The 24,975-nt window shown below is 45.1% G+C and overlaps 19 non-coding genes across 19 annotated transcripts; all 19 read left to right on the top strand.

Moving 5' to 3' along the window:
- The first annotated feature begins 816 nt into the window (after positions 1–816).
- Positions 817–1,007, top strand: LOC141190350 (U2 spliceosomal RNA). The gene has a single exon (XR_012264377.1). It is a non-coding gene; the product is annotated as a U2 spliceosomal RNA (small nuclear RNA).
- Positions 1,008–2,127: 1,120 nt separating this feature from the next.
- Positions 2,128–2,318, top strand: LOC141190349 (U2 spliceosomal RNA). Its single transcript, XR_012264376.1, has one exon. It is a non-coding gene; the product is annotated as a U2 spliceosomal RNA (small nuclear RNA).
- Positions 2,319–3,444: 1,126 nt separating this feature from the next.
- Positions 3,445–3,635, top strand: LOC141190348 (U2 spliceosomal RNA). The gene has a single exon (XR_012264375.1). It is a non-coding gene; the product is annotated as a U2 spliceosomal RNA (small nuclear RNA).
- A 1,123-nt stretch (positions 3,636–4,758) lies between these two features.
- On the top strand, positions 4,759–4,949 carry LOC141190347 (U2 spliceosomal RNA). Its single transcript, XR_012264374.1, has one exon. It is a non-coding gene; the product is annotated as a U2 spliceosomal RNA (small nuclear RNA).
- A 1,121-nt stretch (positions 4,950–6,070) lies between these two features.
- On the top strand, positions 6,071–6,261 carry LOC141190346 (U2 spliceosomal RNA). The gene has a single exon (XR_012264373.1). It is a non-coding gene; the product is annotated as a U2 spliceosomal RNA (small nuclear RNA).
- A 1,120-nt stretch (positions 6,262–7,381) lies between these two features.
- LOC141190345 (U2 spliceosomal RNA) lies at positions 7,382–7,572 on the top strand. The gene has a single exon (XR_012264372.1). It is a non-coding gene; the product is annotated as a U2 spliceosomal RNA (small nuclear RNA).
- Positions 7,573–8,694: 1,122 nt separating this feature from the next.
- On the top strand, positions 8,695–8,885 carry LOC141184607 (U2 spliceosomal RNA). Its single transcript, XR_012259346.1, has one exon. It is a non-coding gene; the product is annotated as a U2 spliceosomal RNA (small nuclear RNA).
- A 1,120-nt stretch (positions 8,886–10,005) lies between these two features.
- LOC141190344 (U2 spliceosomal RNA) lies at positions 10,006–10,196 on the top strand. The gene has a single exon (XR_012264371.1). It is a non-coding gene; the product is annotated as a U2 spliceosomal RNA (small nuclear RNA).
- Positions 10,197–11,318: 1,122 nt separating this feature from the next.
- Positions 11,319–11,509, top strand: LOC141190343 (U2 spliceosomal RNA). Its single transcript, XR_012264370.1, has one exon. It is a non-coding gene; the product is annotated as a U2 spliceosomal RNA (small nuclear RNA).
- Positions 11,510–12,629: 1,120 nt separating this feature from the next.
- On the top strand, positions 12,630–12,820 carry LOC141190342 (U2 spliceosomal RNA). Its single transcript, XR_012264369.1, has one exon. It is a non-coding gene; the product is annotated as a U2 spliceosomal RNA (small nuclear RNA).
- Positions 12,821–13,942: 1,122 nt separating this feature from the next.
- On the top strand, positions 13,943–14,133 carry LOC141191263 (U2 spliceosomal RNA). The gene has a single exon (XR_012265261.1). It is a non-coding gene; the product is annotated as a U2 spliceosomal RNA (small nuclear RNA).
- Positions 14,134–15,253: 1,120 nt separating this feature from the next.
- Positions 15,254–15,444, top strand: LOC141185109 (U2 spliceosomal RNA). Its single transcript, XR_012259802.1, has one exon. It is a non-coding gene; the product is annotated as a U2 spliceosomal RNA (small nuclear RNA).
- Positions 15,445–16,564: 1,120 nt separating this feature from the next.
- LOC141184100 (U2 spliceosomal RNA) lies at positions 16,565–16,755 on the top strand. The gene has a single exon (XR_012258887.1). It is a non-coding gene; the product is annotated as a U2 spliceosomal RNA (small nuclear RNA).
- A 1,117-nt stretch (positions 16,756–17,872) lies between these two features.
- On the top strand, positions 17,873–18,063 carry LOC141190340 (U2 spliceosomal RNA). Its single transcript, XR_012264367.1, has one exon. It is a non-coding gene; the product is annotated as a U2 spliceosomal RNA (small nuclear RNA).
- A 1,123-nt stretch (positions 18,064–19,186) lies between these two features.
- On the top strand, positions 19,187–19,377 carry LOC141190339 (U2 spliceosomal RNA). The gene has a single exon (XR_012264366.1). It is a non-coding gene; the product is annotated as a U2 spliceosomal RNA (small nuclear RNA).
- A 1,119-nt stretch (positions 19,378–20,496) lies between these two features.
- LOC141190338 (U2 spliceosomal RNA) lies at positions 20,497–20,687 on the top strand. Its single transcript, XR_012264365.1, has one exon. It is a non-coding gene; the product is annotated as a U2 spliceosomal RNA (small nuclear RNA).
- Positions 20,688–21,808: 1,121 nt separating this feature from the next.
- Positions 21,809–21,999, top strand: LOC141191262 (U2 spliceosomal RNA). Its single transcript, XR_012265260.1, has one exon. It is a non-coding gene; the product is annotated as a U2 spliceosomal RNA (small nuclear RNA).
- A 1,121-nt stretch (positions 22,000–23,120) lies between these two features.
- LOC141190337 (U2 spliceosomal RNA) lies at positions 23,121–23,311 on the top strand. Its single transcript, XR_012264364.1, has one exon. It is a non-coding gene; the product is annotated as a U2 spliceosomal RNA (small nuclear RNA).
- Positions 23,312–24,432: 1,121 nt separating this feature from the next.
- LOC141190336 (U2 spliceosomal RNA) lies at positions 24,433–24,623 on the top strand. Its single transcript, XR_012264363.1, has one exon. It is a non-coding gene; the product is annotated as a U2 spliceosomal RNA (small nuclear RNA).
- The last annotated feature ends 352 nt before the right edge of the window (positions 24,624–24,975 follow it).

The raw sequence follows: 24,975 nt of genomic DNA, 5'->3' as shown, positions 1-24,975 counted from the left end.
TGGTGAGATAAGCTGCACAATATAATTGACCTTTCAGCATATTGTTGCACACACACCATCTATTTAGCAAATGCCCTTGTTATCAACAGCAGCCTTTTAAACTCACCTGAGCTAACAGGTATGTGAGCTGGTTACTCTGCTGCGCTTAAAATTTCTTTTTTGGTTTGCTACAATGCCTTTTCTGAAACGTTGTCTCCCTCTGCTGGAACACTGACTTCTTTCATTTAATGCCTGCAGACTATAAAAGAGAAACCAACCCAAAAAGTTTGGTTGATTAGTCTGTGGCATTCTTTTAAACTGTTGCTTATGGCGGTCTCTGTGAGCTTCTCAGTGACATTCAGCCATCCAGGTATCCCGCCTGCAGTAGACGGAATGTGGCAATGGAACGCTGGCTGCGCGTGTCATAATAGGCTCTGAGCCTTTATATACCTGCGCACAGCAGCAGCCACCTTCAGTCTGCTGCTGGACAGCCAGCAGCAGCAGCAGCAGGAGAGGTAATTAATCAGCAACCCTCCTGCTAAGGGTAGACAGCTGCTCGTTCCACCCCCCCCCCCCCGCCTTAATTGGTTCTCCTCCCTTCCAACGGTGTTGAGGCGGGTGGGAACAGCCGGGGGTTGAGGGTACTGTGCTAAAAGAGGTGGAGTTATGCAGATCTAAAACGCGTGGATTGCAGCAGCAGCAAGCCGAAAAGTGCAGGCATGTGAGGGATCTAGAGGTTGACAGCATGTCTTCTTAACGGGAGTCCAGGTGGCCATCTCCACAAATGGACTTTTCAGAATCCTTGGGTGGCACCGTAGTCGGAAACCAATTCTGGTTATCGCTTCTCGGCCTTTTGGCTAAGATCAAGTGTAGTATCTGTTCTTATCAGTTTAATATCTGATACGTCCCCTATCTGGGGACCATATATTAAATGGATTTTTAGAACAGGGAGATGGAAAAAGAGCTTGCTCTGTCCACTCCACGCATTGACCTGGTATTGCAGTATCTCCAGGACCGGTGCACCCCTTCTTTAATGCAGTTTCTAAAATCAGAAAGAATTGAATTCAATGCTTTTTGTTCATTTTGCTTGTTTGTCGGATTTTGGGATGGACTCTTTGGCTTTGCTTTTCTTCTCCTCATTGGATTTTTCATGTTAAAAGTTGCAGAAGCCAGATGACAAGCTCATTTTGGTTCAACTTCAGCAACTGTGCATTGCATTGCCATGTAATGTAATGTAATGCAATGCTATCTATCTAGCTCTCCCTCTATACTTCCTTTTGGATAAACAGACATATTAGGCAAGCATTTTGGAGCTTTCACCTAAATAACTACAGGTGGTGAGATAAGCTGCACAATATAATTGACCTTTCAGCATATTGTTGCACACACACCATCTATTTAGCAAATGCCCTTGTTATCAACAGCAGCCTTTTAAACTCACCTGAGCTAACAGGTATGTGAGCTGGTTACTCTGCTGCGCTTAAAATTTCTTTTTTGGTTTGCTACAATGCCTTTTCTGAAACGTTGTCTCCCTCTGCTGGAACACTGACTTCTTTCATTTAATGCCTGCAGACTATAAAAGAGAAACCAACCCAAAAAGTTTGGTTGATTAGTCTGTGGCATTCTTTTAAACTGTTGCTTATGGCGGTCTCTGTGAGCTTCTCAGTGACATTCAGCCATCCAGGTATCCCGCCTGCAGTAGACGGAATGTGGCAATGGAACGCTGGCTGCGCGTGTCATAATAGGCTCTGAGCCCTTATATACCTGCGCACAGCAGCAGCCACCTTCAGTCTGCTGCTGGACAGCCAGCAGCAGCAGCAGCAGGAGAGGTAATTAATCAGCAACCCTCCTGCTAAGGGTAGACAGCTGCTCGTTCCACCCCCCCCCCGCCTTAATTGGTTCTCCTCCCTTCCAACGGTGTTGAGGCGGGTGGGAACAGCCGGGGGTTGAGGGTACTGTGCTAAAAGAGGTGGAGTTATGCAGATCTAAAACGCGTGGATTGCAGCAGCAGCAAGCCGAAAAGTGCAGGCATGTGAGGGATCTAGAGGTTGACAGCATGTCTTCTTAACGGGAGTCCAGGTGGCCATCTCCACAAATGGACTTTTCAGAATCCTTGGGTGGCACCGTAGTCGGAAACCAATTCTGGTTATCGCTTCTCGGCCTTTTGGCTAAGATCAAGTGTAGTATCTGTTCTTATCAGTTTAATATCTGATACGTCCCCTATCTGGGGACCATATATTAAATGGATTTTTAGAACAGGGAGATGGAAAAAGAGCTTGCTCTGTCCACTCCACGCATTGACCTGGTATTGCAGTATCTCCAGGACCGGTGCACCCCTTCTTTAATGCAGTTTCTAAAATCAGAAAGAATTGAATTCAATGCTTTTTGTTCATTTTGCTTGTTTGTCAGATTTTGGGATGGACTCTTTGGCTTTGCTTTTCTACTCCTCATTGGATTTTTCATGTTAAAAGTTGCAGAAGCCAGATGACAAGCTCATTTTGGTTCAACTTCAGCAACTGTGCATTGCATTGCCATGTAATGTAATGTAATGCAATGCTATCTATCTAGCTCTCCCTCTATACTTCCTTTTGGATAAACAGACATATTAGGCAAGCATTTTGGAGCTTTCACCTAAATAACTACAGGTGGTGAGATAAGCTGCACAATATAATTGACCTTTCAGCATATTGTTGCACACACACCATCTATTTAGCAAATGCCCTTGTTATCAACAGCAGCCTTTTAAACTCACCTGAGCTAACAGGTATGTGAGCTGGTTACTCTGCTGCGCTTAAAATTTCTTTTTTGGTTTGCTACAATGCCTTTTCTGAAACGTTGTCTCCCTCTGCTGGAACACTGACTTCTTTCATTTAATGCCTGCAGACTATAAAAGAGAAACCAACCCAAAAAGTTTGGTTGATTAGTCTGTGGCATTCTTTTAAACTGTTGCTTATGGCGGTCTCTGTGAGCTTCTCAGTGACATTCAGCCATCCAGGTATCCCGCCTGCAGTAGACGGAATGTGGCAATGGAACGCTGGCTGCGCGTGTCATAATAGGCTCTGAGCCTTTATATACCTGCGCACAGCAGCAGCCACCTTCAGTCTGCTGCTGGACAGCCAGCAGCAGCAGCAGCAGGAGAGGTAATTAATCAGCAACCCTCCTGCTAAGGGTAGACAGCTGCTCGTTCCACCCCCCCCCCCCCCCCGCCTTAATTGGTTCTCCTCCCTTCCAACGGTGTTGAGGCGGGTGGGAACAGCCGGGGGTTGAGGGTACTGTGCTAAAAGAGGTGGAGTTATGCAGATCTAAAACGCGTGGATTGCAGCAGCAGCAAGCCGAAAAGTGCAGGCATGTGAGGGATCTAGAGGTTGACAGCATGTCTTCTTAACGGGAGTCCAGGTGGCCATCTCCACAAATGGACTTTTCAGAATCCTTGGGTGGCACCGTAGTCGGAAACCAATTCTGGTTATCGCTTCTCGGCCTTTTGGCTAAGATCAAGTGTAGTATCTGTTCTTATCAGTTTAATATCTGATACGTCCCCTATCTGGGGACCATATATTAAATGGATTTTTAGAACAGGGAGATGGAAAAAGAGCTTGCTCTGTCCACTCCACGCATTGACCTGGTATTGCAGTATCTCCAGGACCGGTGCACCCCTTCTTTAATGCAGTTTCTAAAATCAGAAAGAATTGAATTCAATGCTTTTTGTTCATTTTGCTTGTTTGTCAGATTTTGGGATGGACTCTTTGGCTTTGCTTTTCTACTCCTCATTGGATTTTTCATGTTAAAAGTTGCAGAAGCCAGATGACAAGCTCATTTTGGTTCAACTTCAGCAACTGTGCATTGCATTGCCATGTAATGTAATGTAATGCAATGCTATCTATCTAGCTCTCCCTCTATACTTCCTTTTGGATAAACAGACATATTAGGCAAGCATTTTGGAGCTTTCACCTAAATAACTACAGGTGGTGAGATAAGCTGCACAATATAATTGACCTTTCAGCATATTGTTGCACACACACCATCTATTTAGCAAATGCCCTTGTTATCAACAGCAGCCTTTTAAACTCACCTGAGCTAACAGGTATGTGAGCTGGTTACTCTGCTGCGCTTAAAATTTCTTTTTTGGTTTGCTACAATGCCTTTTCTGAAACGTTGTCTCCCTCTGCTGGAACACTGACTTCTTTCATTTAATGCCTGCAGACTATAAAAGAGAAACCAACCCAAAAAGTTTGGTTGATTAGTCTGTGGCATTCTTTTAAACTGTTGCTTATGGCGGTCTCTGTGAGCTTCTCAGTGACATTCAGCCATCCAGGTATCCCGCCTGCAGTAGACGGAATGTGGCAATGGAACGCTGGCTGCGCGTGTCATAATAGGCTCTGAGCCTTTATATACCTGCGCACAGCAGCAGCCACCTTCAGTCTGCTGCTGGACAGCCAGCAGCAGCAGCAGCAGGAGAGGTAATTAATCAGCAACCCTCCTGCTAAGGGTAGACAGCTGCTCGTTCCACCCCCCCCCCCCCGCCTTAATTGGTTCTCCTCCCTTCCAACGGTGTTGAGGCGGGTGGGAACAGCCGGGGGTTGAGGGTACTGTGCTAAAAGAGGTGGAGTTATGCAGATCTAAAACGCGTGGATTGCAGCAGCAGCAAGCCGAAAAGTGCAGGCATGTGAGGGATCTAGAGGTTGACAGCATGTCTTCTTAACGGGAGTCCAGGTGGCCATCTCCACAAATGGACTTTTCAGAATCCTTGGGTGGCACCGTAGTCGGAAACCAATTCTGGTTATCGCTTCTCGGCCTTTTGGCTAAGATCAAGTGTAGTATCTGTTCTTATCAGTTTAATATCTGATACGTCCCCTATCTGGGGACCATATATTAAATGGATTTTTAGAACAGGGAGATGGAAAAAGAGCTTGCTCTGTCCACTCCACGCATTGACCTGGTATTGCAGTATCTCCAGGACCGGTGCACCCCTTCTTTAATGCAGTTTCTAAAATCAGAAAGAATTGAATTCAATGCTTTTTGTTCATTTTGCTTGTTTGTCGGATTTTGGGATGGACTCTTTGGCTTTGCTTTTCTTCTCCTCATTGGATTTTTCATGTTAAAAGTTGCAGAAGCCAGATGACAAGCTCATTTTGGTTCAACTTCAGCAACTGTGCATTGCATTGCCATGTAATGTAATGTAATGCAATGCTATCTATCTACCTCTCCCTCTATACTTCCTTTTGGATAAACAGACATATTAGGCAAGCATTTTGGAGCTTTCACCTAAATAACTACAGGTGGTGAGATAAGCTGCACAATATAATTGACCTTTCAGCATATTGTTGCACACACACCATCTATTTAGCAAATGCCCTTGTTATCAACAGCAGCCTTTTAAACTCACCTGAGCTAACAGGTATGTGAGCTGGTTACTCTGCTGCGCTTAAAATTTCTTTTTTGGTTTGCTACAATGCCTTTTCTGAAACGTTGTCTCCCTCTGCTGGAACACTGACTTCTTTCATTTAATGCCTGCAGACTATAAAAGAGAAACCAACCCAAAAAGTTTGGTTGATTAGTCTGTGGCATTCTTTTAAACTGTTGCTTATGGCGGTCTCTGTGAGCTTCTCAGTGACATTCAGCCATCCAGGTATCCCGCCTGCAGTAGACGGAATGTGGCAATGGAACGCTGGCTGCACGTGTCATAATAGGCTCTGAGCCTTTATATACCTGCGCACAGCAGCAGCCACCTTCAGTCTGCTGCTGGACAGCCAGCAGCAGCAGCAGCAGGAGAGGTAATTAATCAGCAACCCTCCTGCTAAGGGTAGACAGCTGCTCGTTCCACCCCCCCCCCCGCCTTAATTGGTTCTCCTCCCTTCCAACGGTGTTGAGGCGGGTGGGAACAGCCGGGGGTTGAGGGTACTGTGCTAAAAGAGGTGGAGTTATGCAGATCTAAAACGCGTGGATTGCAGCAGCAGCAAGCCGAAAAGTGCAGGCATGTGAGGGATCTAGAGGTTGACAGCATGTCTTCTTAACGGGAGTCCAGGTGGCCATCTCCACAAATGGACTTTTCAGAATCCTTGGGTGGCACCGTAGTCGGAAACCAATTCTGGTTATCGCTTCTCGGCCTTTTGGCTAAGATCAAGTGTAGTATCTGTTCTTATCAGTTTAATATCTGATACGTCCCCTATCTGGGGACCATATATTAAATGGATTTTTAGAACAGGGAGATGGAAAAAGAGCTTGCTCTGTCCACTCCACGCATTGACCTGGTATTGCAGTATCTCCAGGACCGGTGCACCCCTTCTTTAATGCAGTTTCTAAAATCAGAAAGAATTGAATTCAATGCTTTTTGTTCATTTTGCTTGTTTGTCGGATTTTGGGATGGACTCTTTGGCTTTGCTTTTCTTCTCCTCATTGGATTTTTCATGTTAAAAGTTGCAGAAGCCAGATGACAAGCTCATTTTGGTTCAACTTCAGCAACTGTGCATTGCATTGCCATGTAATGTAATGTAATGCAATGCTATCTATCTAGCTCTCCCTCTATACTTCCTTTTGGATAAACAGACATATTAGGCAAGCATTTTGGAGCTTTCACCTAAATAACTACAGGTGGTGAGATAAGCTGCACAATATAATTGACCTTTCAGTATATTGTTGCACACACACCATCTATTTAGCAAATGCCCTTGTTATCAACAGCAGCCTTTTAAACTCACCTGAGCTAACAGGTATGTGAGCTGGTTACTCTGCTGCGCTTAAAATTTCTTTTTTGGTTTGCTACAATGCCTTTTCTGAAACGTTGTCTCCCTCTGCTGGAACACTGACTTCTTTCATTTAATGCCTGCAGACTATAAAAGAGAAACCAACCCAAAAAGTTTGGTTGATTAGTCTGTGGCATTCTTTTAAACTGTTGCTTATGGCGGTCTCTGTGAGCTTCTCAGTGACATTCAGCCATCCAGGTATCCCGCCTGCAGTAGACGGAATGTGGCAATGGAACGCTGGCTGCGCGTGTCATAATAGGCTCTGAGCCTTTATATACCTGCGCACAGCAGCAGCCACCTTCAGTCTGCTGCTGGACAGCCAGCAGCAGCAGCAGCAGGAGAGGTAATTAATCAGCAACCCTCCTGCTAAGGGTAGACAGCTGCTCGTTCCACCCCCCCCCCGCCTTAATTGGTTCTCCTCCCTTCCAACGGTGTTGAGGCGGGTGGGAACAGCCGGGGGTTGAGGGTACTGTGCTAAAAGAGGTGGAGTTATGCAGATCTAAAACGCGTGGATTGCAGCAGCAGCAAGCCGAAAAGTGCAGGCATGTGAGGGATCTAGAGGTTGACAGCATGTCTTCTTAACGGGAGTCCAGGTGGCCATCTCCACAAATGGACTTTTCAGAATCCTTGGGTGGCACCGTAGTCGGAAACCAATTCTGGTTATCGCTTCTCGGCCTTTTGGCTAAGATCAAGTGTAGTATCTGTTCTTATCAGTTTAATATCTGATACGTCCCCTATCTGGGGACCATATATTAAATGGATTTTTAGAACAGGGAGATGGAAAAAGAGCTTGCTCTGTCCACTCCACGCATTGACCTGGTATTGCAGTATCTCCAGGACCGGTGCACCCCTTCTTTAATGCAGTTTCTAAAATCAGAAAGAATTGAATTCAATGCTTTTTGTTCATTTTGCTTGTTTGTCGGATTTTGGGATGGACTCTTTGGCTTTGCTTTTCTTCTCCTCATTGGATTTTTCATGTTAAAAGTTGCAGAAGCCAGATGACAAGCTCATTTTGGTTCAACTTCAGCAACTGTGCATTGCATTGCCATGTAATGTAATGTAATGCAATGCTATCTATCTAGCTCTCCCTCTATACTTCCTTTTGGATAAACAGACATATTAGGCAAGCATTTTGGAGCTTTCACCTAAATAACTACAGGTGGTGAGATAAGCTGCACAATATAATTGACCTTTCAGTATATTGTTGCACACACACCATCTATTTAGCAAATGCCCTTGTTATCAACAGCAGCCTTTTAAACTCACCTGAGCTAACAGGTATGTGAGCTGGTTACTCTGCTGCGCTTAAAATTTCTTTTTTGGTTTGCTACAATGCCTTTTCTGAAACGTTGTCTCCCTCTGCTGGAACACTGACTTCTTTCATTTAATGCCTGCAGACTATAAAAGAGAAACCAACCCAAAAAGTTTGGTTGATTAGTCTGTGGCATTCTTTTAAACTGTTGCTTATGGCGGTCTCTGTGAGCTTCTCAGTGACATTCAGCCATCCAGGTATCCCGCCTGCAGTAGACGGAATGTGGCAATGGAACGCTGGCTGCGCGTGTCATAATAGGCTCTGAGCCTTTATATACCTGCACACAGCAGCAGCCACCTTCAGTCTGCTGCTGGACAGCCAGCAGCAGCAGCAGCAGGAGAGGTAATTAATCAGCAACCCTCCTGCTAAGGGTAGACAGCTGCTCGTTCCACCCCCCCCCCCCGCCTTAATTGGTTCTCCTCCCTTCCAACGGTGTTGAGGCGGGTGGGAACAGCCGGGGGTTGAGGGTACTGTGCTAAAAGAGGTGGAGTTATGCAGATCTAAAACGCGTGGATTGCAGCAGCAGCAAGCCGAAAAGTGCAGGCATGTGAGGGATCTAGAGGTTGACAGCATGTCTTCTTAACGGGAGTCCAGGTGGCCATCTCCACAAATGGACTTTTCAGAATCCTTGGGTGGCACCGTAGTCGGAAACCAATTCTGGTTATCGCTTCTCGGCCTTTTGGCTAAGATCAAGTGTAGTATCTGTTCTTATCAGTTTAATATCTGATACGTCCCCTATCTGGGGACCATATAATAAATGGATTTTTAGAACAGGGAGATGGAAAAAGAGCTTGCTCTGTCCACTCCACGCATTGACCTGGTATTGCAGTATCTCCAGGACCGGTGCACCCCTTCTTTAATGCAGTTTCTAAAATCAGAAAGAATTGAATTCAATGCTTTTTGTTCATTTTGCTTGTTTGTCGGATTTTGGAATGGACTCTTTGGCTTTGCTTTTCTTCTCCTCATTGGATTTTTCATGTTAAAAGTTGCAGAAGCCAGATGACAAGCTCATTTTGGTTCAACTTCAGCAACTGTGCATTGCATTGCCATGTAATGTAATGTAATGCAATGCTATCTATCTAGCTCTCCCTCTATACTTTCTTTTGGATAAACAGACATATTAGGCAAGCATTTTGGAGCTTTCACCTAAATAACTACAGGTTGTGAGATAAGCTGCACAATATAATTGACCTTTCAGTATATTGTTGCACACACACCATCTATTTAGCAAATGCCCTTGTTATCAACAGCAGCCTTTTAAACTCACCTGAGCTAACAGGTATGTGAGCTGGTTACTCTGCTGCGCTTAAAATTTCTTTTTTGGTTTGCTACAATGCCTTTTCTGAAACGTTGTCTCCCTCTGCTGGAACACTGACTTCTTTCATTTAATGCCTGCAGACTATAAAAGAGAAACCAACCCAAAAAGTTTGGTTGATTAGTCTGTGGCATTCTTTTAAACTGTTGCTTATGGCGGTCTCTGTGAGCTTCTCAGTGACATTCAGCCATCCAGGTATCCCGCCTGCAGTAGACGGAATGTGGCAATGGAACGCTGGCTGCGCGTGTCATAATAGGCTCTGAGCCTTTATATACCTGCGCACAGCAGCAGCCACCTTCAGTCTGCTGCTGGACAGCCAGCAGCAGCAGCAGCAGGAGAGGTAATTAATCAGCAACCCTCCTGCTAAGGGTAGACAGCTGCTCGTTCCACCCCCCCCCCGCCTTAATTGGTTCTCCTCCCTTCCAACGGTGTTGAGGCGGGTGGGAACAGCCGGGGGTTGAGGGTACTGTGCTAAAAGAGGTGGAGTTATGCAGATCTAAAACGCGTGGATTGCAGCAGCAGCAAGCCGAAAAGTGCAGGCATGTGAGGGATCTAGAGGTTGACAGCATGTCTTCTTAACGGGAGTCCAGGTGGCCATCTCCACAAATGGACTTTTCAGAATCCTTGGGTGGCACCGTAGTCGGAAACCAATTCTGGTTATCGCTTCTCGGCCTTTTGGCTAAGATCAAGTGTAGTATCTGTTCTTATCAGTTTAATATCTGATACGTCCCCTATCTGGGGACCATATATTAAATGGATTTTTAGAACAGGGAGATGGAAAAAGAGCTTGCTCTGTCCACTCCACGCATTGACCTGGTATTGCAGTATCTCCAGGACCGGTGCACCCCTTCTTTAATGCAGTTTCTAAAATCAGAAAGAATTGAATTCAATGCTTTTTGTTCATTTTGCTTGTTTGTCGGATTTTGGGATGGACTCTTTGGCTTTGCTTTTCTTCTCCTCATTGGATTTTTCATGTTAAAAGTTGCAGAAGCCAGATGACAAGCTCATTTTGGTTCAACTTCAGCAACTGTGCATTGCATTGCCATGTAATGTAATGTAATGCAATGCTATCTATCTAGCTCTCCCTCTATACTTCCTCTTGGATAAACAGACATATTAGGCAAGCATTTTGGAGCTTTCACCTAAATAACTACAGGTGGTGAGATAAGCTGCACAATATAATTGACCTTTCAGTATATTGTTGCACACACACCATCTATTTAGCAAATGCCCTTGTTATCAACAGCAGCCTTTTAAACTCACCTGAGCTAACAGGTATGTGAGCTGGTTACTCTGCTGCGCTTAAAATTTCTTTTTTGGTTTGCTACAATGCCTTTTCTGAAACGTTGTCTCCCTCTGCTGGAACACTGACTTCTTTCATTTAATGCCTGCAGACTATAAAAGAGAAACCAACCCAAAAAGTTTGGTTGATTAGTCTGTGGCATTCTTTTAAACTGTTGCTTATGGCGGTCTCTGTGAGCTTCTCAGTGACATTCAGCCATCCAGGTATCCCGCCTGCAGTAGACGGAATGTGGCAATGGAACGCTGGCTGCGCGTGTCATAATAGGCTCTGAGCCTTTATATACCTGCGCACAGCAGCAGCCACCTTCAGTCTGCTGCTGGACAGCCAGCAGCAGCAGCAGCAGGAGAGGTAATTAATCAGCAACCCTCCTGCTAAGGGTAGACAGCTGCTCGTTCCACCCCCCCCCCCCGCCTTAATTGGTTCTCCTCCCTTCCAACGGTGTTGAGGCGGGTGGGAACAGCCGGGGGTTGAGGGTACTGTGCTAAAAGAGGTGGAGTTATGCAGATCTAAAACGCGTGGATTGCAGCAGCAGCAAGCCGAAAAGTGCAGGCATGTGAGGGATCTAGAGGTTGACAGCATGTCTTCTTAACGGGAGTCCAGGTGGCCATCTCCACAAATGGACTTTTCAGAATCCTTGGGTGGCACCGTAGTCGGAAACCAATTCTAGTTATCGCTTCTCGGCCTTTTGGCTAAGATCAAGTGTAGTATCTGTTCTTATCAGTTTAATATCTGATACGTCCCCTATCTGGGGACCATATATTAAATGGATTTTTAGAACAGGGAGATGGAAAAAGAGCTTGCTCTGTCCACTCCACGCATTGACCTGGTATTGCAGTATCTCCAGGACCGGTGCACCCCTTCTTTAATGCAGTTTCTAAAATCAGAAAGAATTGAATTCAATGCTTTTTGTTCATTTTGCTTGTTTGTCGGATTTTGGGATGGACTCTTTGGCTTTGCTTTTGTTCTCCTCATTGGATTTTTCATGTTAAAAGTTGCAGAAGCCAGATGACAAGCTCATTTTGGTTCAACTTCAGCAACTGTGCATTGCATTGCCATGTAATGTAATGTAATGCAATGCTATCTATCTAGCTCTCCCTCTATACTTCCTTTTGGATAAACAGACATATTAGGCAAGCATTTTGGAGCTTTCACCTAAATAACTACAGGTGGTGAGATAAGCTGCACAATATAATTGACCTTTCAGTATATTGTTGCACACACACCATCTATTTAGCAAATGCCCTTGTTATCAACAGCAGCCTTTTAAACTCACCTGAGCTAACAGGTATGTGAGCTGGTTACTCTGCTGCGCTTAAAATTTCTTTTTTGGTTTGCTACAATGCCTTTTCTGAAACGTTGTCTCCCTCTGCTGGAACACTGACTTCTTTCATTTAATGCCTGCAGACTATAAAAGAGAAACCAACCCAAAAAGTTTGGTTGATTAGTCTGTGGCATTCTTTTAAACTGTTGCTTATGGCGGTCTCTGTGAGCTTCTCAGTGACATTCAGCCATCCAGGTATCCCGCCTGCAGTAGACGGAATGTGGCAATGGAACGCTGGCTGCGCGTGTCATAATAGGCTCTGAGCCTTTATATACCTGCGCACAGCAGCAGCCACCTTCAGTCTGCTGCTGGACAGCCAGCAGCAGCAGCAGCAGGAGAGGTAATTAATCAGCAACCCTCCTGCTAAGGGTAGACAGCTGCTCGTTCCACCCCCCCCCCGCCTTAATTGGTTCTCCTCCCTTCCAACGGTGTTGAGGCGGGTGGGAACAGCCGGGGGTTGAGGGTACTGTGCTAAAAGAGGTGGAGTTATGCAGATCTAAAACGCGTGGATTGCAGCAGCAGCAAGCCGAAAAGTGCAGGCATGTGAGGGATCTAGAGGTTGACAGCATGTCTTCTTAACGGGAGTCCAGGTGGCCATCTCCACAAATGGACTTTTCAGAATCCTTGGGTGGCACCGTAGTCGGAAACCAATTCTGGTTATCGCTTCTCGGCCTTTTGGCTAAGATCAAGTGTAGTATCTGTTCTTATCAGTTTAATATCTGATACGTCCCCTATCTGGGGACCATATATTAAATGGATTTTTAGAACAGGGAGATGGAAAAAGAGCTTGCTCTGTCCACTCCACGCATTGACCTGGTATTGCAGTATCTCCAGGACCGGTGCACCCCTTCTTTAATGCAGTTTCTAAAATCAGAAAGAATTGAATTCAATGCTTTTTGTTCATTTTGCTTGTTTGTCGGATTTTGGGATGGACTCTTTGGCTTTGCTTTTCTTCTCCTCATTGGATTTTTCATGTTAAAAGTTGCAGAAGCCAGATGACAAGCTCATTTTGGTTCAACTTCAGCAACTGTGCATTGCATTGCCATGTAATGTAATGTAATGCAATGCTATCTATCTAGCTCTCCCTCTATACTTCCTCTTGGATAAACAGACATATTAGGCAAGCATTTTGGAGCTTTCACCTAAATAACTACAGGTGGTGAGATAAGCTGCACAATATAATTGACCTTTCAGTATATTGTTGCACACACACCATCTATTTAGCAAATGCCCTTGTTATCAACAGCAGCCTTTTAAACTCACCTGAGCTAACAGGTATGTGAGCTGGTTACTCTGCTGCGCTTAAAATTTCTTTTTTGGTTTGCTACAATGCCTTTTCTGAAACGTTGTCTCCCTCTGCTGGAACACTGACTTCTTTCATTTAATGCCTGCAGACTATAAAAGAGAAACCAACCCAAAAAGTTTGGTTGATTAGTCTGTGGCATTCTTTTAAACTGTTGCTTATGGCGGTCTCTGTGAGCTTCTCAGTGACATTCAGCCATCCAGGTATCCCGCCTGCAGTAGACGGAATGTGGCAATGGAACGCTGGCTGCGCGTGTCATAATAGGCTCTGAGCCTTTATATACCTGCGCACAGCAGCAGCCACCTTCAGTCTGCTGCTGGACAGCCAGCAGCAGCAGCAGCAGGAGAGGTAATTAATCAGCAACCCTCCTGCTAAGGGTAGACAGCTGCTCGTTCCACCCCCCCCCCCCGCCTTAATTGGTTCTCCTCCCTTCCAACGGTGTTGAGGCGGGTGGGAACAGCCGGGGGTTGAGGGTACTGTGCTAAAAGAGGTGGAGTTATGCAGATCTAAAACGCGTGGATTGCAGCAGCAGCAAGCCGAAAAGTGCAGGCATGTGAGGGATCTAGAGGTTGACAGCATGTCTTCTTAACGGGAGTCCAGGTGGCCATCTCCACAAATGGACTTTTCAGAATCCTTGGGTGGCACCGTAGTCGGAAACCAATTCTAGTTATCGCTTCTCGGCCTTTTGGCTAAGATCAAGTGTAGTATCTGTTCTTATCAGTTTAATATCTGATACGTCCCCTATCTGGGGACCATATTTTAAATGGATTTTTAGAACAGGGAGATGGAAAAAGAGCTTGCTCTGTCCACTCCACGCATTGACCTGGTATTGCAGTATCTCCAGGACCGGTGCACCCCTTCTTTAATGCAGTTTCTAAAATCAGAAAGAATTGAATTCAATGCTTTTTGTTCATTTTGCTTGTTTGTCGGATTTTGGGATGGACTCTTTGGCTTTGCTTTTGTTCTCCTCATTGGATTTTTCATGTTAAAAGTTGCAGAAGCCAGATGACAAGCTCATTTTGGTTCAACTTCAGCAACTGTGCATTGCATTGCCATGTAATGTAATGTAATGCAATGCTATCTATCTAGCTCTCCCTCTATACTTCCTTTTGGATAAACAGACATATTAGGCAAGCATTTTGGAGCTTTCACCTAAATAACTACAGGTGGTGAGATAAGCTGCACAATATAATTGACCTTTCAGTATATTGTTGCACACACACCATCTATTTAGCAAATGCCCTTGTTATCAACAGCAGCCTTTTAAACTCACCTGAGCTAACAGGTATGTGAGCTGGTTACTCTGCTGCGCTTAAAATTTCTTTTTTGGTTTGCTACAATGCCTTTTCTGAAACGTTGTCTCCCTCTGCTGGAACACTGACTTCTTTCATTTAATGCCTGCAGACTATAAAAGAGAAACCAACCCAAAAAGTTTGGTTGATTAGTCTGTGGCATTCTTTTAAACTGTTGCTTATGGCGGTCTCTGTGAGCTTCTCAGTGACATTCAGCCATCCAGGTATCCCGCCTGCAGTAGACGGAATGTGGCAATGGAACGCTGGCTGCGCGTGTCATAATAGGCTCTGAGCCTTTATATACCTGCGCACAGCAGCAGCCACCTTCAGTCTGCTGCTGGACAGCCAGCAGCAGCAGCAGCAGGAGAGGTAATTAATCAGCAACCCTCCTGCTAAGGGTAGACAGCTGCTCGTTCCACCCCCCCCCCGCCTTAATTGGTTCTCCTCCCTTCCAACGGTGTTGAGGCGGGTGGGAACAGCCGGGGGTTGAGGGTACTGTGCTAAAAGAGGTGGAGTTATGCAGATCTAAAACGCGTGGATTGCAGCAGCAGCAAGCCGAAAAGTGCAGGCATGTGAGGGATCTAGAGGTTGACAGCATGTCTTCTTAACGCGAGTCCAGGTGGCCATCTCCACAAATGGACTTTTCAGAATCCTTGGGTGGCACCGTAGTCGGAAACCAATTCTGGTTATCGCTTCTCGGCCTTTTGGCTAAGATCAAGTGTAGTATCTGTTCTTATCAGTTTAATATCTGATACGTCCCCTATCTGGGGACCATATATTAAATGGATTTTTAGAACAGGGAGATGGAAAAAGAGCTTGCTCTGTCCACTCCACGCATTGACCTGGTATTGCAGTATCTCCAGGACCGGTTCACCCCTTCTTTAATGCAGTTTCTAAAATCAGAAAGAATTGAATTCAATGCTTTTTGTTCATTTTGCTTGTTTGTCGGATTTTGGGATGGACTCTTTGGCTTTGCTTTTCTTCTCCTCATTGGATTTTTCATGTTAAAAGTTGCAGAAGCCAGATGACAAGCTCATTTTGGTTCAACTTCAGCAACTGTGCATTGCATTGCCATGTAATGTAATGTAATGCAATGCTATCTATCTAGCTCTCCCTCTATACTTCCTTTTGGATAAACAGACATATTAGGCAAGCATTTTGGAGCTTTCACCTAAATAACTACAGGTGATGAGATAAGCTGCACAATATAATTGACCTTTCAGTATATTGTTGCACACACACCATCTATTTAGCAAATGCCCTTGTTATCAACAGCAGCCTTTTAAACTCACCTGAGCTAACAGGTATGTGAGCTGGTTACTCTGCTGCGCTTAAAATTTCTTTTTTGGTTTGCTACAATGCCTTTTCTGAAACGTTGTCTCCCTCTGCTGGAACACTGACTTCTTTCATTTAATGCCTGCAGACTATAAAAGAGAAACCAACCCAAAAAGTTTGGTTGATTAGTCTGTGGCATTCTTTTAAACTGTTGCTTATGGCGGTCTCTGTGAGCTTCTCAGTGACATTAGCCATCCAGGTATCCCGCCTGCAGTAGACGGAATGTGGCAATGGAACGCTGGCTGCGCGTGTCATAATAGGCTCTGAGCCTTTATATACCTGCGCACAGCAGCAGCCACCTTCAGTCTGCTGCTGGACAGCCAGCAGCAGCAGCAGCAGGAGAGGTAATTAATCAGCAACCCTCCTGCTAAGGGTAGACAGCTGCTCGTTCCACCCCCCCCCCCGCCTTAATTGGTTCTCCTCCCTTCCAACGGTGTTGAGGCGGGTGGGAACAGCCGGGGGTTGAGGGTACTGTGCTAAAAGAGGTGGAGTTATGCAGATCTAAAACGCGTGGATTGCAGCAGCAGCAAGCCGAAAAGTGCAGGCATGTGAGGGATCTAGAGGTTGACAGCATGTCTTCTTAACGGGAGTCCAGGTGGCCATCTCCACAAATGGACTTTTCAGAATCCTTGGGTGGCACCGTAGTCGGAAACCAATTCTGGTTATCGCTTCTCGGCCTTTTGGCTAAGATCAAGTGTAGTATCTGTTCTTATCAGTTTAATATCTGATACGTCCCCTATCTGGGGACCATAAATTAAATGGATTTTTAGAACAGGGAGATGGAAAAAGAGCTTGCTCTGTCCACTCCACGCATTGACCTGGTATTGCAGTATCTCCAGGACCGGTGCACCCCTTCTTTAATGCAGTTTCTAAAATCAGAAAGAATTGAATTCAATGCTTTTTGTTCATTTTGCTTGTTTGTCGGATTTTGGGATGGACTCTTTGGCTTTGCTTTTCTTCTCCTCATTGGATTTTTCATGTTAAAAGTTGCAGAAGCCAGATGACAAGCTCATTTTGGTTCAACTTCAGCAACTGTGCATTGCATTGCCATGTAATGTAATGTAATGCAATGCTATCTATCTAGCTCTCCCTCTATACTTCCTTTTGGATAAACAGACATATTAGGCAAGCATTTTGGAGCTTTCACCTAAATAACTACAGGTGGTGAGATAAGCTGCACAATATAATTGACCTTTCAGTATATTGTTGCACACACACCATCTATTTAGCAAATGCCCTTGTTATCAACAGCAGCCTTTTAAACTCACCTGAGCTAACAGGTATGTGAGCTGGTTACTCTGCTGCGCTTAAAATTTCTTTTTTGGTTTGCTACAATGCCTTTTCTGAAACGTTGTCTCCCTCTGCTGGAACACTGACTTCTTTCATTTAATGCCTGCAGACTATAAAAGAGAAACCAACCCAAAAAGTTTGGTTGATTAGTCTGTGGCATTCTTTTAAACTGTTGCTTATGGCGGTCTCTGTGAGCTTCTCAGTGACATTCAGCCATCCAGGTATCCCGCCTGCAGTAGACGGAATGTGGCAATGGAACGCTGGCTGCGCGTGTCATAATAGGCTCTGAGCCTTTATATACCTGCGCACAGCAGCAGCCACCTTCAGTCTGCTGCTGGACAGCCAGCAGCAGCAGCAGGAGAGGTAATTAATCAGCAACCCTCCTGCTAAGGGTAGACAGCTGCTCGTTCCACCCCCCCCCCGCCTTAATTGGTTCTCCTCCCTTCCAACGGTGTTGAGGCGGGTGGGAACAGCCGGGGGTTGAGGGTACTGTGCTAAAAGAGGTGGAGTTATGCAGATCTAAAATGCGTGGATTGCAGCAGCAGCAAGCCGAAAAGTGCAGGCATGTGAGGGATCTAGAGGTTGACAGCATGTCTTCTTAACGGGAGTCCAGGTGGCCATCTCCACAAATGGACTTTTCAGAATCCTTGGGTGGCACCGTAGTCGGAAACCAATTCTGGTTATCGCTTCTCGGCCTTTTGGCTAAGATCAAGTGTAGTATCTGTTCTTATCAGTTTAATATCTGATACGTCCCCTATCTGGGGACCATATATTAAATGGATTTTTAGAACAGGGAGATGGAAAAAGAGCTTGCTCTGTCCACTCCACGCATTGACCTGGTATTGCAGTATCTCCAGGACCGGTGCACCCCTTCTTTAATGCAGTTTCTAAAATCAGAAAGAATTGAATTCAATGCTTTTTGTTCATTTTGCTTGTTTGTCGGATTTTGGGATGGACTCTTTGGCTTTGCTTTTCTTCTCCTCATTGGATTTTTCATGTTAAAAGTTGCAGAAGCCAGATGACAAGCTCATTTTGGTTCAACTTCAGCAACTGTGCATTGCATTGCCATGTAATGTAATGTAATGCAATGCTATCTATCTAGCTCTCCCTCTATACTTCCTTTTGGATAAACAGACATATTAGGCAAGCATTTTGGAGCTTTCACCTAAATAACTACAGGTGGTGAGATAAGCTGCACAATATAATTGACCTTTCAGTATATTGTTGCACACACACCATCTATTTAGCAAATGCCCTTGTTATCAACAGCAGCCTTTTAAACTCACCTGAGCTAACAGGTATGTGAGCTGGTTACTCTGCTGCGCTTAAAATTTCTTTTTTGGTTTGCTACAATGCCTTTTCTGAAACGTTGTCTCCCTCTGCTGGAACACTGACTTCTTTCATTTAATGCCTGCAGACTATAAAAGAGAAACCAACCCAAAAAGTTTGGTTGATTAGTCTGTGGCATTCTTTTAAACTGTTGCTTATGGCGGTCTCTGTGAGCTTCTCAGTGACATTCAGCCATCCAGGTATCCCGCCTGCAGTAGACGGAATGTGGCAATGGAACGCTGGCTGCGCATGTCATAATAGGCTCTGAGCCTTTATATACCTGCGCACAGCAGCAGCCACCTTCAGTCTGCTGCTGGACAGCCAGCAGCAGCAGCAGCAGGAGAGGTAATTAATCAGCAACCCTCCTGCTAAGGGTAGACAGCTGCTCGTTCCACCCCCCCCCCCCCGCCTTAATTGGTTCTCCTCCCTTCCAACGGTGTTGAGGCGGGTGGGAACAGCCGGGGGTTGAGGGTACTGTGCTAAAAGAGGTGGAGTTATGCAGATCTAAAACGCGTGGATTGCAGCAGCAGCAAGCCGAAAAGTGCAGGCATGTGAGGGATCTAGAGGTTGACAGCATGTCTTCTTAACGGGAGTCCAGGTGGCCATCTCCACAAATGGACTTTTCAGAATCCTTGGGTGGCACCGTAGTCGGAAACCAATTCTGGTTATCGCTTCTCGGCCTTTTGGCTAAGATCAAGTGTAGTATCTGTTCTTATCAGTTTAATATCTGATACGTCCCCTATCTGGGGACCATATATTAAATGGATTTTTAGAACAGGGAGATGGAAAAAGAGCTTGCTCTGTCCACTCCACGCATTGACCTGGTATTGCAGTATCTCCAGGACCGGTGCACCCCTTCTTTAATGCAGTTTCTAAAATCAGAAAGAATTGAATTCAATGCTTTTTGTTCATTTTACTTGTTTGTCGGATTTTGGGATGGACTCTTTGGCTTTGCTTTTCTTCTCCTCATTGGATTTTTCATGTTAAAAGTTGCAGAAGCCAGATGACAAGCTCATTTTGGTTCAACTTCAGCAACTGTGCATTGCATTGCCATGTAATGTAATGTAATGCAATGCTATCTATCTAGCTCTCCCTCTATACTTCCTTTTGGATAAACAGACATATTAGGCAAGCATTTTGGAGCTTTCACCTAAATAACTACAGGTGGTGAGATAAGCTGCACAATATAATTGACCTTTCAGTATATTGTTGCACACACACCATCTATTTAGCAAATGCCCTTGTTATCAACAGCAGCCTTTTAAACTCACCTGAGCTAACAGGTATGTGAGCTGGTTACTCTGCTGCGCTTAAAATTTCTTTTTTGGTTTGCTACAATGCCTTTTCTGAAACGTTGTCTCCCTCTGCTGGAACACTGACTTCTTTCATTTAATTCCTGCAGACTATAAAAGAGAAACCAACCCAAAAAGTTTGGTTGATTAGTCTGTGGCATTCTTTTAAACTGTTGCTTATGGCGGTCTCTGTGAGCTTCTCAGTGACATTCAGCCATCCAGGTATCCCGCCTGCAGTAGACGGAATGTGGCAATGGAACGCTGGCTGCGCGTGTCATAATAGGCTCTGAGCCTTTATATACCTGCGCACAGCAGCAGCCACCTTCAGTCTGCTGCTGGACAGCCAGCAGCAGCAGCAGCAGGAGAGGTAATTAATCAGCAACCCTCCTGCTAAGGGTAGACAGCTGCTCGTTCCACCCCCCCCCGCCTTAATTGGTTCTCCTCCCTTCCAACGGTGTTGAGGCGGGTGGGAACAGCCGGGGGTTGAGGGTACTGTGCTAAAAGAGGTGGAGTTATGCAGATCTAAAACGCGTGGATTGCAGCAGCAGCAAGCCGAAAAGTGCAGGCATGTGAGGGATCTAGAGGTTGACAGCATGTCTTCTTAACGGGAGTCCAGGTGGCCATCTCCACAAATGGACTTTTCAGAATCCTTGGGTGGCACCGTAGTCGGAAACCAATTCTGGTTATCGCTTCTCGGCCTTTTGGCTAAGATCAAGTGTAGTATCTGTTCTTATCAGTTTAATATCTGATACGTCCCCTATCTGGGGACCATATATTAAATGGATTTTTAGAACAGGGAGATGGAAAAAGAGCTTGCTCTGTCCACTCCACGCATTGACCTGGTATTGCAGTATCTCCAGGACCGGTGCACCCCTTCTTTAATGCAGTTTCTAAAATCAGAAAGAATTGAATTCAATGCTTTTTGTTCATTTTGCTTGTTTGTCGGATTTTGGGATGGACTCTTTGGCTTTGCTTTTCTTCTCCTCATTGGATTTTTCATGTTAAAAGTTGCAGAAGCCAGATGACAAGCTCATTTTGGTTCAACTTCAGCAACTGTGCATTGCATTGCCATGTAATGTAATGTAATGCAATGCTATCTATCTAGCTCTCCCTCTATACTTCCTTTTGGATAAACAGACATATTAGGCAAGCATTTTGGAGCTTTCACCTAAATAACTACAGGTGGTGAGATAAGCTGCACAATATAATTGACCTTTCAGTATATTGTTGCACACACACCATCTATTTAGCAAATGCCCTTGTTATCAACAGCAGCCTTATAAACTCACCTGAGCTAACAGGTATGTGAGCTGGTTACTCTGCTGCGCTTAAAATTTCTTTTTTGGTTTGCTACAATGCCTTTTCTGAAACGTTGTCTCCCTCTGCTGGAACACTGACTTCTTTCATTTAATGCCTGCAGACTATAAAAGAGAAACCAACCCAAAAAGTTTGGTTGATTAGTCTGTGGCATTCTTTTAAACTGTTGCTTATGGCGGTCTCTGTGAGCTTCTCAGTGACATTCAGCCATCCAGGTATCCCGCCTGCAGTAGACGGAATGTGGCAATGGAACGCTGGCTGCGCGTGTCATAATAGGCTCTGAGCCTTTATATACCTGCGCACAGCAGAAGCCACCTTCAGTCTGCTGCTGGACAGCCAGCAGCAGCAGCGGCAGGAGAGGTAATTAATCAGCAACCCTCCTGCTAAGGGTAGACAGCTGCTCGTTCCACCCCCCCCCCCGCCTTAATTGGTTCTCCTCCCTTCCAACGGTGTTGAGGCGGGTGGGAACAGCCGGGGGTTGAGGGTACTGTGCTAAAAGAGGTGGAGTTATGCAGATCTAAAACGCGTGGATTGCAGCAGCAGCAAGCCGAAAAGTGCAGGCATGTGAGGGATCTAGAGGTTGACAGCATGTCTTCTTAACGGGAGTCCAGGTGGCCATCTCCACAAATGGACTTTTCAGAATCCTTGGGTGGCACCGTAGTCGGAAACCAATTCTGGTTATCGCTTCTCGGCCTTTTGGCTAAGATCAAGTGTAGTATCTGTTCTTATCAGTTTAATATCTGATACGTCCCCTATCTGGGGACCATATTTTAAATGGATTTTTAGAACAGGGAGATGGAAAAAGAGCTTGCTCTGTCCACTCCACGCATTGACCTGGTATTGCAGTATCTCCAGGACCGGTGCACCCCTTCTTTAATGCAGTTTCTAAAATCAGAAAGAATTGAATTCAATGCTTTTTGTTCATTTTGCTTGTTTGTCGGATTTTGGGATGGACTCTTTGGCTTTGCTTTTCTTCTCCTCATTGGATTTTTCATGTTAAAAGTTGCAGAAGCCAGATGACAAGCTCATTTTGGTTCAACTTCAGCAACTGTGCATTGCATTGCCATGTAATGTAATGTAATGCAATGCTATCTATCTAGCTCTCCCTCTATACTTCCTTTTGGATAAACAGACATATTAGGCAAGCATTTTGGAGCTTTCACCTAAATAACTACAGGTGGTGAGATAAGCTGCACAATATAATTGACCTTTCAGTATATTGTTGCACACACACCATCTATTTAGCAAATGCCCTTGTTATCAACAGCAGCCTTTTAAACTCACCTGAGCTAACAGGTATGTGAGCTGGTTACTCTGCTGCGCTTAAAATTTCTTTTTTGGTTTGCTACAATGCCTTTTCTGAAACGTTGTCTCCCTCTGCTGGAACACTGACTTCTTTCATTTAATGCCTGCAGACTATAAAAGAGAAACCAACCCAAAAAGTTTGGTTGATTAGTCTGTGGCATTCTTTTAAACTGTTGCTTATGGCGGTCTCTGTGAGCTTCTCAGTGACATTCAGCCATCCAGGTATCCCGCCTGCAGTAGACGGAATGTGGCAATGGAACGCTGGCTGCGCGTGTCATAATAGGCTCTGAGCCTTTATATACCTGCGCACAGCAGCAGCCACCTTCAGTCTGCTGCTGGACAGCCAGCAGCAGCAGCAGCAGGAGAGGTAATTAATCAGCAACCCTCCTGCTAAGGGTAGACAGCTGCTCGTTTCACCCCCCCCCCCGCCTTAATTGGTTCTCCTCCCTTCCAACGGTGTTGAGGCGGGTGGAAACAGCCGGGGGTTGAGGGTACTGTGCTAAAAGAGGTGGAGTTATGCAGATCTAAAACGCGTGGATTGCAGCAGCAGCAAGCCGAAAAGTGCAGGCATGTGAGGGATCTAGAGGTTGACAGCATGTCTTCTTAACGGGAGTCCAGGTGGCCATCTCCACAAATGGACTTTTCAGAATCCTTGGGTGGCACCGTAGTCGGAAACCAATTCTGGTTATCGCTTCTCGGCCTTTTGGCTAAGATCAAGTGTAGTATCTGTTCTTATCAGTTTAATATCTGATACGTCCCCTATCTGGGGACCATATATTAAATGGATTTTTAGAACAGGGAGATGGAAAAAGAGCTTGCTCTGTCCACTCCACGCATTGACCTGGTATTGCAGTATCTCCAGGACCGGTGCACCCCTTCTTTAATGCAGTTTCTAAAATCAGAAAGAATTGAATTCAATGCTTTTTGTTCATTTTGCTTGTTTGTCGGATTTTGGGATGGACTCTTTGGCTTTGCTTTTCTTCTCCTCATTGGATTTTTCATGTTAAAAGTTGCAGAAGCCAGATGACAAGCTCATTTTGGTTCAACTTCAGCAACTGTGCATTGCATTGCCATGTAATGTAATGTAATGCAATGCTATCTATCTAGCTCTCCCTCTATACTTCCTTTTGGATAAACAGACATATTAGGCAAGCATTTTGGAGCTTTCACCTAAATAACTACAGGTGGTGAGATAAGCTGCACAATATAATTGACCTTTCAGTATATTGTTGCACACACACCATCTATTTAGCAAATGCCCTTGTTATCAACAGCAGCCTTTTAAACTCACCTGAGCTAACAGGTATGTGAGCTGGTTACTCTGCTGCGCTTAAAATTTCTTTTTTGGTTTGCTACAATGCCTTTTCTGAAACGTTGTCTCCCTCTGCTGGAACACTGACTTCTTTCATTTAATGCCTGCAGACTATAAAAGAGAAACCAACCCAAAAAGTTTGGTTGATTAGTCTGTGGCATTCTTTTAAACTGTTGCTTATGGCGGTCTCTGTGAGCTTCTCAGTGACATTCAGCCATCCAGGTATCCCGCCTGCAGTAGACGGAATGTGGCAATGGAACGCTGGCTGCGCGTGTCATAATAGGCTCTGAGCCTTTATATACCTGCGCACAGCAGCAGCCACCTTCAGTCTGCTGCTGGACAGCCAGCAGCAGCAGCAGCAGGAGAGGTAATTAATCAGCAACCCTCCTGCTAAGGGTAGACAGCTGCTCGTTCCACCCCCCCCCCCACCTTAATTGGTTCTCCTCCCTTCCAACGGTGTTGAGGCGGGTGGGAACAGCCGGGGGTTGAGGGTACTGTGCTAAAAGAGGTGGAGTTATGCAGATCTAAAACGCGTGGATTGCAGCAGCAGCAAGCCGAAAAGTGCAGGCATGTGAGGGATCTAGAGGTTGACAGCATGTCTTCTTAACGGGAGTCCAGGTGGCCATCTCCACAAATGGACTTTTCAGAATCCTTGGGTGGCACCGTAGTCGGAAACCAATTCTGGTTATCGCTTCTCGGCCTTTTGGCTAAGATCAAGTGTAGTATCTGTTCTTATCAGTTTAATATCTGATACGTCCCCTATCTGGGGACCATATATTAAATGGATTTTTAGAACAGGGAGATGGAAAAAGAGCTTGCTCTGTCCACTCCACGCATTGACCTGGTATTGCAGTATCTCCAGGACCGGTGCACCCCTTCTTTAATGCAGTTTCTAAAATCAGAAAGAATTGAATTCAATGCTTTTTGTTCATTTTGCTTGTTTGTCGGATTTTGGGATGGACTCTTTGGCTTTGCTTTTCTTCTCCTCATTGGATTTTTCATGTTAAAAGTTGCAGAAGCCAGATTACAAGCTCATTTTGGTTCAACTTCAGCAACTGTGCATTGCATTGCCATGTAATGTAATGTAATGCAATGCTATCTATCTAGCTCTCCCTCTATACTTCCTTTTGGATAAACAGACATATTAGGCAAGCATTTTGGAGCTTTCACCTAAATAACTACAGGTGGTGAGATAAGCTGCACAATATAATTGACCTTTCAGTGTATTGT

Source organism: Phyllobates terribilis, unplaced genomic scaffold, assembly GCF_046119375.1.
Source record: "Phyllobates terribilis strain yellow unplaced genomic scaffold, ASM4611937v1 Scaffold_40__1_contigs__length_11209783, whole genome shotgun sequence".
NCBI classification, from domain to species: Eukaryota; Metazoa; Chordata; class Amphibia; order Anura; family Dendrobatidae; genus Phyllobates; species Phyllobates terribilis.
This window is presented reverse-complemented; position numbering and strand designations above follow the sequence as displayed.